Source organism: Arvicanthis niloticus, chromosome 17 (assembly GCF_011762505.2).
Source record: "Arvicanthis niloticus isolate mArvNil1 chromosome 17, mArvNil1.pat.X, whole genome shotgun sequence".
In the NCBI taxonomy this organism is placed as follows: Eukaryota; Metazoa; Chordata; class Mammalia; order Rodentia; family Muridae; genus Arvicanthis; species Arvicanthis niloticus.
In genome coordinates, this window is record NC_047674.1 from 58649267 (window position 1) to 58663490 (window position 14224).

The 14224-nt window shown below is 40.0% G+C and overlaps 1 protein-coding gene across 2 annotated transcripts in view; it reads left to right on the forward strand.

Moving 5' to 3' along the window:
* Plcl2 (phospholipase C like 2) overlaps nucleotides 1–14224 on the forward strand; it is a 173165-nt gene that overhangs the window by 113082 nt on the left and 45859 nt on the right. The window lies entirely within an intron of this gene.

Genomic DNA, 14224 nt, shown 5'->3' on the forward strand with positions numbered 1-14224 from the left:
GCAATTTCACTGGCCTGCTAAAGAAGAATTCAATAGCACTCATTTCTAATTTCTAATATAGATGAAGCTGTTAGAACTGGCTGTGTCTCAGCAATGACTTCTTTAGTTTGGTGATGCTAGACACTTCAAGTAGGCTAGGCTGTCACACATCTGACAGAAGGTTAGTATCTAGAATATACAAAGAATTTTTTAAAAATCTAAACATCAAGAGAACAATTAAACCAGTTTAAAATGGAACTTGGAGCTAAACAGAGGTTCTCAAAATATAAAACATAATAGCTAAGTATTTGTTTTTAAATTGTTCAACATCTTTAGCCAAAAGTAAAATGCAAATTAAATTAAAACTGTTTTGAGATTTATGTTACCCAGTCAAAATGGCTAAAATCTAAAAATCAAGTACTGTCAAATGGTGGGATGGACGTAAGGAAAGGGGGAACACCTATTTGTTGCTGGTAGGAGTGCAAACTGGTACAGCTACTGTTGTAAAACACTATACACTCAAGTCATAGAATATGGAGAAATCAAGCTTCAACCCTACCTGGCTTTCATAGTGCTGAACGGTGGCTGGGGAGAAAATAGTCACAGATTTCACCGAGCTTTAAACTTTGACAAGGCTACAACAATCACTGGTGCAATAATGGCATGAATGTTATAGCAGTTACCAAACACTCTCTGACTTGATTTAAGGCCCACTCCATAAAATGGAACCTATACCGCACACCATATTCAGAGCCAAGAATCTGTGGATAGGCATGCCTTTGAGGAAAATCTACTGCTATTATTGTGCTAAATGGACATTGTATTAAACAACTTCTAATGAATTGTTGCTGTATCCACAGATTAGTGTATCTCTCAACACCTGTCAAAAGCTTCTTTTTGTAGAGATGGGTAATATAGCATAGATTCACAACAAATCGTAGATTCTGATTCAGGTGCAGAGAATAGGAGACTGTAAAAAGCCTTGATTGGGACTCGATAGCAGACCTCCTTGTCTTTGTCCTCGTCCTCCTCTTCCCTTTTCGCCCCACCTCCCCTCTCACCTCCCAAGACTCAAGGATATTGCAGAAAAGGAGGTAGGAAGAGTGGAAGAGATAGGGGCACTAGATGACTTTAGCAAAGCAGTGTCTACCAGACAGAACAGGGTAATTGCACATATGAACTCAGAGTAGTTGTGACATCATGCTCAAGACCTTTACAAGCTCAAGACAGACAAAATCACAGCATAGAGGAAGAAGGTGGTCATGAGTTCTCACCATCAGATGAAGAGCTACTGGGAACTGATAGCTCTTGGGATAAGGAGAGTTAGTTTTCTTTAAGAGTGTGGTCCTGGTTGGTGGAACATGCTCCAGTGGGTGAACACACACTCAAGAGTATATAACCAGCACTGATAATCTCAGATGCATTTTAAAAAGAATGGACACAAAATTGAGTGTTATGGAATGAGTGGCAGATCTGGAAGGAATTGAAAGGGGGTGTATATAATCAAATTATGGTATATGAAGTTCTCAAAAATTAAAATGTATATCTAAATAAAATAAAGTATAAAAGTCAGGGTCAAATCTGAATCCATTGGGAACATAGTGTTCTGGTATCTGAGGGAAAACGTGATTAAGTATATTATATGAAAAATTGTTCTTTAAATCTGTGAAGTGAAAGCCTTTCTTCACACAGCAGTGTTGATAATTGGCACAGAGATCAGGAACCTTCTGTTTATGCCACAGACATGGCTTTGTGTGCCTTCTCTGCCACTGCTTGTAGTGCTCTGCTCAGTGAGGAAGGAATCACATTTCAGGGTTAGTGCGGCCTGCTGTCTAGGTCAGTCAGAGGTGACCTGCAGTAAGATCACTGTTGATCTCTAACTCCTTCATGACTCCTTGCTTCACCATTCCCTTTGTCACCCTTGTCTTGAAATTCAGAGCTCCTTTCAATTAGAAAAGTCACCTGTGTGCACATACTGAAAATGTCTGCATAAAAGACAGCTAGAATGTTAGACTTTTAGAACATGGTTGACTTGAAGAGGGAAGAGGAGAGAGTTGGGAGTGGAGGAGTGATAATTACCGATATAAGTGCATCCTGCCCAAGGTAAGAAACCCATACTTTGTAGTTTGATTTGGTGGCCAGAGAGGCTCAGCAAGTGATGCTTCTAAAAGCACAGACCCGACCTGCTCCAAAGTGTTCTCTGTTGCCAATAGGAGAGAAATGGTTACAAGATGCTGTGATGACAGTGTCACTTGTTATCAGGAGCAAGGAGACTGGAAGTGTCTACATTATAGTACTTCCAGGCTCACACACTATTGATTATATAAGTGTTTCTGTCCAGTTTAATGCCTGTATATGTCTTCACAGAAACTGTTATATGAAAACTGCATGGCCTCCCTTATACACAGAATCTAGCCAATAATATATGTATTCATGTACACAAATATATGTTTGGATACAGGGTAACATATAAAAGAGAACAAGAATGGCTTAATATTAGAGATAAGGGAGGGCTGACTAGAGGCAATGAGAGTAACTTATGAAGGAGGATGAAAAGCTAACATTTTCTAGTTTAACTCTGTCAGAGAGTTTTCATTTTTGGTGGCAGATAAGTATATTAAATATATTTGATATTGAAAGAAAATCTGTGAAGCTTCATAGTTTACATTTTTAATGGCTTCTGTAACTGTATAGACGTTTAGTGCATTATAAAGTCTTTGGGTCTGGGTACTTTTGGTGTATTTTTTTTTTTTTAATTCACTACCTTTTTAATAATAAAATTTAGAATAAAATTCTTAAAAGAAACCATTAAGGAACACACATTTAAATGAATCCCAGCACAGGTACTCAGGAACAGTTAGGGAAAGAGTAGTGTTGGAAATACTGGCAATATCATTGAAATAGACGTTACCGTTGCCTCTGTTAGGGTTTTTATTGCTGTGGTAGAACACCATGATCCTAAGCAACTTGGAGAAGAAAAGGTTCATGCTACGGTTTACAGTCCATCATCCAAGAGAGTTGGGGCAAGAATCTAGAGGCAGGAACTAAAGCATAAACCATGGAGAAATGCTGCTACTGACTTGTTCCGCACGATTTGTTCTGCCTGTTTTCTTATAGCACCCAGGACCACCAGCCCAGGGGTGGCAGCACTCACAGTGACCTGGGCTCTTCCACACAATCGGCAATCAAGACTGTTTTGAACACTACAGGCTTTACCATGGTCAATGTGGTAGGGACATTTTCTTAATTGAGGTTCCCTTTCCCAAAATGATTCTATCTGTGTCAAATTGACATAAAACTAGCCAGCACAGTAGACCCCTGTCAGATTGATATATAAACACATCGCTGTTAAACCATAACCTTTCTTTGCTTGTTGTCCCCAAGATGTTATATTAATATCAATATTGTAATATAAAACATACTCAAAACTTTAAAAGTCTTACTGTCTTTAAAACTTCATCTTTTAAAAACATTCAATATGACTGCCAACTTTGAAAGCCACTTCAAAATATCTGAGTTTCTAAAATAGTCTTTCCAAAATAACCAGTCTCTTTTATAAACTCCAAAGTTTCTTTAAAAGTTCAAATCTCTCAACTGTGAGCTCCTGCAAAAAAAGAAAATAAGTGAAATACTTTTTTCAAGAGGGAAGAATCTGGCCACAATTATAATAAAACCATAGAAAAGTCAAAGTTCAAAAGTATACAAAATCCAGTGCTTGACCAAGCCTGCGACTCATTCATCTTCCCCCAGACTTCAGAGGTTCCATTTCTCTACTTCTATTTGCAGCACAGATAGCTTGTCCCTAGGCTCAAGTCAGCCACTTTCCATGGCTGCTGCTATTCTTGGTTGCATGATCTTAGAATCTCTAAAATGCTGGGGTCTCCATTGTAATTGGGCTACGCCTTCACCAATGGCCTGCTGGCTTCTTCAGGGACTCTATCCTACCACAGGGAGACAAGCTTCAGTCTCTCCTCATAATCCCTGAAGTGTTCACTGCTACTCTACCTGTACCTCCACAAGTGGCCTGTCCTGACTTTCCACGGTGCCAAATTTCATCTGCTCTTCATGACCCCTTCATGCCTTCAGAACCATTATTACCCGGGAGAATCTGATACTACCAGCACAAAGTACATACAACCTTGGTCCACTCAAAACCACAGCTTTGTGTGCTAATCCCGATGAAACACTTCCCAGACTTTGCCTCAATAATAGTGGTTGATTTTTAATCATAGATTATTCTTCAACTCCAGTTGACTAGTAGATTGTCCCAGAAATGCCGAGCGTGCACTTTAGTAGCTCTTTATTCAGAACATTGAATGGCCTAACAGAGTCTTTAAGGGACTTTCAAAACTTCCCTCTGAAATGTCAAAATCTACTGTCTACATTTCTCTCAACACTTTTATCTTCTGAGCTCACATTAAACAATACACTCAGCTCCTAACACTCAATGGCTTTTCCAGCCCAAAGTTTAAATGCTACCACAGTTCTCCCAAAACATCTGTTCAGGTCTGTCTTCGAAATACCCCATGACCCAGTACCAATTTCTTTCTTGGGCAGGTTTTTATTGCTATGATAAAACTCTATGGTCACAAACAAGTTGGGCAGGAAGTGGAGTATTTTGTCTTAGGGTTGTAGTTGTATCATCCAAGGAAGTTAGGATAGGAACCTGAAGGCAGGAACTAAAGCAGAAGCCATGGAGCAACACAGCTTACTCGTTAGTTCCTTGTGGCTGGATCAGCCTACTTTTCTATAGCACCCACTGCTCAAAATGAGTTGGGCCTTCTCACATTAATCATCAATCAAGAAAATGAACCATAGGCTTGCCCACAGGGCAGCCTGGTAAAGTTATTTCCTTAATTGAGGTTCCCTCTTTCAAAACGACTAACTTGTGTCATGTTCAAAGAAAACCAGCCAGTGTACCATATAGCAGTTTTTATCATTTAAGTCTAATTTTTGTCTCCGTTAAGAGATTCAACATGTCCTCAAATGGTTTCCTCAGATATGAGTATATGATTAGTGTCGAGAATTCCTAATCTCAAAGTCCAGATGTGAACTGTTGCAGATTTTGGATTCTTAAACTGGAGATACTCAGCTAGTAAGTGTATGCAAATATTTAAAAAATGGAGCTTTCAGTTTCCATCTGCGCCTGGAGCTGAGCCAGTGCCACAGCTCTCCATACCCAAATCCTGCCAAGAGAGAGCTGGTCTTCCAGGATTGCTGACACACCTGAAAGCACAGATGAGACCACCACTTATATTCAAATTCCTGGCCAGAGAGGGACCTGTTCAGAGCCATCGGAACACAGGAACCAAGGAGCAGCCAGGAACAGGATCCTTCCTGTTTTTATCTCTGCACCAGAGCTGATCCTGTGCCACAGCTCTCCATACCCAAATTACTCCCAGAGAGACCTAGTCTCCCAGGAGTGCTACACACAGGCTTACAGGAGTGACAAGCCACAGAGTCAGCAAGACCAGCTAACCAGAGATAATCAGATGGTGAGAGGCAAAGGCAAGAACATAAGCAACAGAAACCAGGCTACTTGGCATCATCAGAACCCAGTTCTCCCACCACAGCAAGCCCTGGGTACCCCAACACACCTGAAAAGGGAGACTCTGATTTGAAATCACATTTCATGATAAGGATAGAGGTCTTTAAGAAGGACATAAAAAACTCCCTTAAAGAAATACAGGAGAACACAGGTAAACAGGTAGAACCCTTAAAGAGGAAATACAAAAATCCTTTAAAGAATTACAAGAAAACACAACCAAACAGGTGAAGGAATTGAACAAAACCATCCAGGATCTAAAAATGAAAATAGAAACAAAGAAATTACAAAGGGAGACAATCCTGGAGATAGAAAACCTAGGAAAGAGATCAGGAGTCATAGATGCCAACATCATCACCAACAGAATACAAGAGATAGAAGAGAGAATCTCGGGTGCAGAAGATACCATAGAAAACATTGACACAACTGTCAAAGAAAATACAAAATGCAAAAAGTTCCTAACCCAAAACATCCATTAAATCCAGGACACAATGAGAAGGCCAAACCTAAGGATAATAGGTATAGAAAAGAGTAAAGATTCCCAACTTAAAGGGCTAGTAAGTATCTTCAACAAAATTATAGAAAAAAACTTCCCTAACCTAAAGAAAGAGATGCCCATAAACATACAAGAAGCCTACAAAACTCCAAATAGATGGACCAGAAAAGAAATTCTTTCTGTTGCATAACAGTCAGAATACCAAATGCACAAAACAAAGAAAGAATATTAAAAACAGTAAGGGAAAAAGGGTCAAGTAACATATAAAGGCAGGCCTATCAGAATTATACCAGACTTCTCACCAGAGACTATGAAAGCTAGAAGATCCTGGGTAGATGTCATACAGACCCTAAAAGAACACAAATGCCAGCCCAGGCTACTATACCCAGCAAAACTCTCAATCAATATTGATGGAGAAACCAAAATATTCCATGACAAATCCAAATTTACACAATATCTTTCCACAAATCCAGCACTTCAAAGAATAATAGGTGAAAAACTCCAACACAAAGGGGAAAACTACACCCAAGAAAAAGCAAGAAAGTAATAATATTTCAGCAAACTCAAAAGAAGAGAAACACACAAACATAATTCCACCTCTAACAACAAAAGTAATAGGAAGCCACAATCACTGTTCCTTAATATCTCTTAACATCAATGGACTCAATTCCCCAATAAAAAGATATAGACTAACAGACTGGATATGTAAACAGGATCCAGCATTTTGCTGCATACAGGAAATGCACCTCAGTGACAAAGACAGACACTACTTCAGAGTGAAAGGTTGGAAAGAAAATTTCCAAGCAAATGGTCCCAAGAAACAAGCTGGAGTAGCCATTCTAATATCAAATGAAATTGACTTTCAAACAAAAGTTATCAAAAAAGATAAGGAAGGACACTTCATACTCATCAAAGGAAATATCTACCAAGATGAACTCTCAATTCTGAACATCTGTGCTCCAAATGCAAGGGCACTCACATTCATAAAAGAAACTTTACTAAAGCTCAAAGCACACATTGTACCTCACACAGTAATAGTGAGCGACTTCAGCACCCACATTCATCAATAAACAGATCATGGAAACAGAAACTAAACGGAGACACAGTGAAACTAACAGAAGTTATAAACCAAATGAATTTAACAGGTATTTATTAGTATATCCTAAACAAAAGAATCCTAAAACAAAGGAATATACCTCAGCACTTCATGGTACCTTCTCCAAAATTGACCATATATTCAGTCACAAGACAGGCCTCAACAGATACAAGAAGATTGAAATAATTCCATGCTTCCTATTAGATCACAATAGACTAAGGCTGGTCTTCAGTAACAACAAAAACAACAGAATATCCACATACACATAGAAGCTGAACAAAACTCTACTCAGTGATAATTTGGTCAAGGAAAAAATAAAGAAATTAAAGACTTCTTAGAATTTAATGAAAATGAAGGCACAACAAACCCAAACTTATGGGACACAGTGAAAGCAGTGCTAAGAGAAAAACTCATAGCCCTGAGTGCCTCCATAAAGAAACTGGAGCAAGCATACACTAGCAGTTTGACAGCACACCTGATAGCTCTAGAACAAAAAGAAGCAAATACACCCAAGAGAAGTAGATGGCAGGAAATAATCAAACTCAGGGGCTGAAATCTACCAAGTAGAAATAAGAACTATACAAAGAGTCAACAAAACCAGGAGCTGGTTCTTTGAGAAAAACCAACAAGATAGATAAACCCTTAGCCAGACTAACCAGAGGGCACAGAGACAGTATCCAAATTAACAAAATCGGAAATGAAAAGGGAGACATAACCTGTCCAGACCATATCCAGAGATTTGGCATTCCCCCACCCCCACCCCCACCCAGTTGAGGGATGCGGCCACCCACCATCTCCAAAATTTTATCCCTGAATTGCTCCTGTCTAAAGGAAATAAAGGGACAAAGAATAGAGCATAGACTGAAGCAAAGGCCATCCAGAGACTGCCCCATGCAGACACCAAACCCAGACACTATTGTGGATGCCAAGAAGTGCTTGCTGACAAGAGCCTGATACAGCTGTCTCCTATGAGGCTCTGCCAGATCCTGACCAATACAGATATGGATACTAGCAGCCAACCATCGGACTGAGCACAGGGACCCCAATGGAGGAGTTAGGGGAAGATCCGAAGGAGCCGAAGGGGCCTTCTCTGGCATCAATGGGAGGGCAGGCCCTTGGTCATGTGAAGGTTGATGCCCCATTGAAGAGAAATGCTAGATCAGTGAGGCAGGAGTGGGGGAGTGAGTGTGTGGGTGGGTGGGGTAGGTGTGGGGAAACACCCTCACAGAAGCAGAGTAAGTGGTGATGGGATATCGGGTTTGCAGAGGTGAAACTGGAAAAGGAAATAACGTTTGAAATGTAAATAAATAAAACATCCAATAAAAAATAAAATTAAAATGGAAACACTTATGGATCCATGTAGGACCATGAAAGGGGTCTTGGTTTTTGGTAGAAGCACTGGTTGGAAGTAGCCCGGAGACCCTGCAAGGGATGGGCATCTATTCTGCTGTGCTCCCAGAATCCAGGCTCCTAACAGGTGTCATGGAACTCCATTAACTTGCACTGTTGAGTCACATAGGACAAGGCTCCTACCAGCCCCTCCACAGCTAGAGGGTGTGACTACAGGCCTCAGCCTCAAGAGATTTACATACTCATGAGATACCTGAAGGCCAGAGGACATAGACTCTCTCCCCCTTTTCCCTCCCTATTTAACTCAGGTCTGCGCTGAGTTTCACTGGGGGTGCACATCCAGATTCAACCATCATCCGTCATGCCAATAAAGCCGTTTTGGAAACTCAAGGACTTTCTTGTGTCATTGGGTCTGCTCCGTGAGAAACTGTAGACTTCCTGCCTGGAGGAACTTTCTGCGTTTCCAGACACCTTACCCAGAGATCCAGGCATTTTAGATGAGAGATACTCAACCTGTATGAAGCAAGCCAGTGTATTGTCCAATATAATGACAGCATCATTGTAAATATCTAAGGAAGCTAGTAATCAATCGATAGGTGTGGTACTGCCCACTCATCTGTGGATGGCAAACTGGAGCCTTTTATTAACACATTTCTGTTTCTTGGGAGTTTTCATTTGGAGCTAGCAGGACTGCCGAGAGAATTCATGGGCAGTGGTATGAGTGCATGTATTTGATACGATCTTCACAGTTTTGCTTCTTTGTTTAGAACTTTGGTATTACTTTTAAAAGGGGAAATATTTCAAATATTTTCACGAATGTTGTTGAATACTTACCTAAAGAGACAGACACACACAATTAATCAGAAACCTCAAGCTCAGGAAATAAACTTATGCCTTTTCCAAAGAACACTAGAGTATTATAGTCTTTTATCCTTCCTGTTCAAAAGCAGAGAAATCAGTTCCGATGCTTCCATTAAGTCACATACTAAACATTGGAATTTATTCTTCCTTAATTCCTTCAAAGCTTATCTTGCATATTTTCTCTTAGAAGTGCTTTTAAAATGTTTTTATACGTGTTTTTCCTATGTATGTGTGTGTGTGTGTGTGTGTGTGTGTGTGTGTGTGTGTGTGCATGCCATGTGTAGACTTGGTGCTGGTAAAAGTCAGAAGATGGTTTCCGATCCCTTACAGAGCTGTGGATAGTTTTGAACCACCATGGAGTTGAGGGAAATGAACCTGAGTCCTCTGCAAGAACCACAAGTGCTCTTAGCCACCGAGCCCTGTCTCCAGCCTCCTTACAAGTATTAGTATTGTTTCTGTGGGTTTTAGGCACCTTTAAAGATTTTACCACGTTATTTTCTCTACCAAGGGTCCCTACAGGATATTGTTTTAAAAGGGGACTCATACATCTTTATAAGTCTGTACTTCTATACTTCACTATGCACTGGCTATGTTTTGAAGCTAGGGGGTTGGATTTGGCTTCGTTGTGTAGTTTATTCTGTGAACTGTGGTCTTCACTAGATTTTGAACACACTGAATTGGGTACAGGAGAGAGAGCTGCTATTCTTACCTCCTGTTATTTTTCAACTGCAGTGTACATTTTAACACCTTCTGCCAAGGAGACAGAGTGTGAGGACTTAATAGTCTGCCCAGGTGAAAACCAGTTTAGCTGTCTTCTCTTTCTCTGGGACAGTGCGTGTTTCCTGATTTTCAGTCTGGCTCGCTGACTGGCTTTAGAGAGCACTGCCTCGCTGCTCAGCGGTGCTCCCTCTCTTCCACTCCTCCCCAGCGTGCAAAGCTGTGGTTGTACATGTCTTCTTTTTGTGCACACCCAAGATGCCCATCTGAATCCTAACAACAGTTTCCCTCTTTACCCTCTTAGCCTGTGGAGGGAGGTGGGAGGGTCCTCTAGCTGCCTCAGAAGTTTCTGAGTTGACCACAGGAGATGTGAGACCATCTCTACTTCCTTCCTCTTTTACCTAGGAACTACAGACCTCTTGCCCCGTCTTTATTAGGTGAAGGGAAATTTTCACCCTTACTGATAAATCTCTGGAACTATCGCCTGCTTCTTGGTATAAGATAATTTAGAAGATGGTTTTTTCACAGATCCTGACTTTCAAGCTTAAATTTTTGATCAGACCCTCAGTGAGTAAACATCTAGGAAACAGAACTTTTGGTGTTTAGTTACCTAAGTTCTGTAGCTCATCTTTTGAATATGTGGAAAGTACCTACTGTGTTCCACACAGTGAGCATGCATGAGAAGCAACTTCTTCACATTGTTCCCTTTACCCCTCTGCAACCGCCAGGCCACGAGTGGCCTTCCCCTCCCCCACTGCAGCCCATCTTCTATATCATCCTAATGACTTCCTGAAATGTCACCTAGGAAAAGGTTTGGGCATTCCAGATAGGAGCCAGCAGAAAGAGCAAGAAGTAGATGAAGGTAAAAAGATTGTTTTATGATGTTGAGGGAAAAAATAGAACTGAGCTGTTCTCTGTGTGTCTTGTTGTCAGAAAAAGAATATTTTTCTTCTAGCATCTTGGCCAAGTGGCATCTATATATTATATCTGGATGACTAGTTTGTATAAAGTCAGATAATTGCCAAGAGAAAAGGAGGATGATGATGTTGGTGATAACCCTGAGAACAAGTGCCTTGTGCTTAGATGCTGATTATCTAATCTCTCCAGCACCAGAACCCTGCACTGTGTATTGACACAGCCAGCAGATATTAGTAATACACAGTCCTGTGTGACTGTGTAGCAACTATAATCTACCTGGTGTCGTAAGCTATGCCATTGTTGTAGTGATGGCTTTGTCTTTACAAACTGTTTTGCAGATTGTGTAGGTTCTGTTTGTGGGAATGTTTTACTTTTTTTAAAATTCATATTCGTTAAATGTATTCACATAGAAAAAATATACAATATACATTTCACTGGATTATACATTCTTTTTTTCCCAATCTGCTTTTACACCATTTTAATTACATGCAAGTATTAAGGTCAGTTCTAGGTTGAAGAACTAGCAATACAATAGATGCAAATAGTCAAGGAACAAGCAAGACAATAAACACAAATAGTCAAAGCACAAGGCAATAAACAAGGTCCCTAAAGGCTTATCAGGATGACCAAAATATCTGAGCTTACTTCCCTGTCCTACCCCAAAGTCATTTTCATGCCTGAAGCCTACTTCTTTGTTCTAGCCTAAGATTTAGATTCCTTCCTGAAATTACTTCCTTGTCCTTGGCCAATGTCAGATTCCTGTTAAGAAGCCCCAAAAGCTCTCCACTTCACCCCCTTTTTTATTTCATAAACAAAACTGAACCTGTCTTAGGTCATTCTGACAAGAGTGCCTTCCTTACCAAACGTCATGGAATAGGTATTATCAAAAGCAATTCACTTCTAAGCCACGCCTCTAAGTCACGCCTTTAATCATGCCCTTAGGTCTTGTCTCTAAATCTGATCTCTAAGTCACACCCTTAAGTCACACACCTTTAAGTCTCACACACCCAAGGGAAAATTCTGGGTATCTAAAGCAAGATGTTATCAGAGTGTGCTCAGCTGTTGCAGGCTAATGTAATCAAGTCTCTTATCAGGGTATATGGCTCAAGATGGCTGCAAGGATGATAGCCGCCTTCTGTTGACTCCCCACAGAAGCATGTGTAGAGGCCAACCTCAGGTGTCATCCTCAGACCTTCTGTTCCCTTTGTAAGACAAGAGCTCACCTGTTTGGCAGCTCCAGGTGGCCTGTGCGGTCCAGGGATCTGTCTGTCTCTGCCTAAGACCCCAGTTATTGCTGCACTCAGCCTTTTAGGTGGGTGCTGGGTAAGCAGACTCAGGTCTTCATGCTTATGTGGTAAGCACCTTACCCACTGAGCCCTTTGCCCAGCTCTCAGTGCTCTGCATAACAGCGTCTCCCTTATGTCCCTCCAGTTGCCATGAGATAATTGCCATTCTCCCTCTAAACCACGACCCATAAGAGCATTACTTTCACATCACCTCAGTGGTAGAGAGTATATGTACTAAGAATTAACTTTAATTATAAAGATTTTATTACTAATTAACTTAAAAACCACAGTTGAAATTAAAGCATATATTTCACAACTAAATAACTGAATGTTACATTTTTATGTGGAAGTTTTAAGTAGGAGGGTCTTCATCTGTATACAGAAATCCTTAATTATCTTAAATCAACGTATATCATTCTGGTTGTCTTTATAATTGTTATAGTCATACACTAGGAAGAGGTCAGATGGAGTTTCCCATTGTTTATGTCATTATAAAGGTTGAAGGCTTGAAATAATTTTAGCTTTTATGTCACTTATCTTGTGCCAAAACAAAGCATCACATATCTGTCTTTGTGAATAAAATGGTAATTTGACTGTAGTTAGATGGAACTAGAATGGCACCCACTAATTTTTAGGTATTTCCCTAAGGTCAAGGTCTGCTTTTGTTGTAGATTCGACATTTCCATATCTCCATAACATAACCTACAAATGTCTTAACAAATGTTCTCCTTAAAATAGTAATTATATTTGATTTTTCATATTAACTTCTAAAATGTGCTCATGACTTATCAAATTTATATTATCTGAAATAATTTTAGTTGAATGTCATGTATTTTAGAGGAAAAATTGGGAAACCATTTCTAGAATGGCTTGCACACTTCTAAATAACTGAAAAGAGTTTATGATGTAAAGTTTATAAATTTTTTATTTCAGAATATGTAACCACAACCATGAAATCTTACCAGTTATGCTTTCCTATTGTGGGAGTTTGAAGCATCTATGGCAGGAGTCACTTCTAAGCAGAGGCCTATAGCACTGACTCTGCTTTTACAGAATGCTGGTGTACCAAAGAGGATATGAACAGTTTTCATAGTGTGTTTTCTAAACTTATCTTTGCCAGCCTAAACCACGATTTTAAAAGTTTTTCTCATTTAATGTACTCAATGCATTTTGACATTTTGGTCCATGAGAGCATAATTTAATTGCAGAGCTAGTAAGAGAAAATGTTTTCATTTCCTGAGTTTTTCTTGCCTGGAGAAATCAAAGACCCTTAGTGTGAATCAGAAGAGGAAAGACAATGGGGACTAACTTGCACTCTGAGGTTTTTTTTTTTTTTTTTTTTTTTTTTTTTTTTTTTTTTTTTTTTTTTTTTGTCTTTTTATTTGTTTGTTTTTATGATGTGTGAGACAAGAAATTGGTGATTGTCAAGGAGTGCTTTGTGTAAAAGCCCAACAAAACTCGAACCTAAATACATGTAGCTTCACACATATTTAGTGGTAGCTATAATCACCATTGGGCTGCTTGATAATGAACTGATCAAATAATTGAATTTAAGTCATGCTCTTTTTTTAAAGCCAGATCATGCATTTCTTGAGTTGGGGTGGTGAGGTGGGTAGAGAAAAGGGAATTGATGGAATTGCTAGAGCTGAAAGCCTTGTTTCATTTTACCTCCCTTTAGGAAGGGAAGAGGGCTGTTCCTAAATTATTAAGTCCAAGCTTGATTGACTGCACTCTGCAAGCTGTCTAGCACAGGAGAGGCTTGTAAAGAGTGCTAGTGCCAGAGACTAGTCCTGGAAAACCCATTCCCTCCTGAGGCAGAGGAAAGGTTGTTCTGGAGCCCCATCCAGCCACGCAGTGCCTATTGTAAATCCCACCCCTGCTCCTGATTCTGTCAGGTGGGATAATATAGCCTTATTCTGTGACATGCCTTTCTGGTGCTGAGTGGATGTGCTTCCTATCTTAGTGTAGAGACAGAC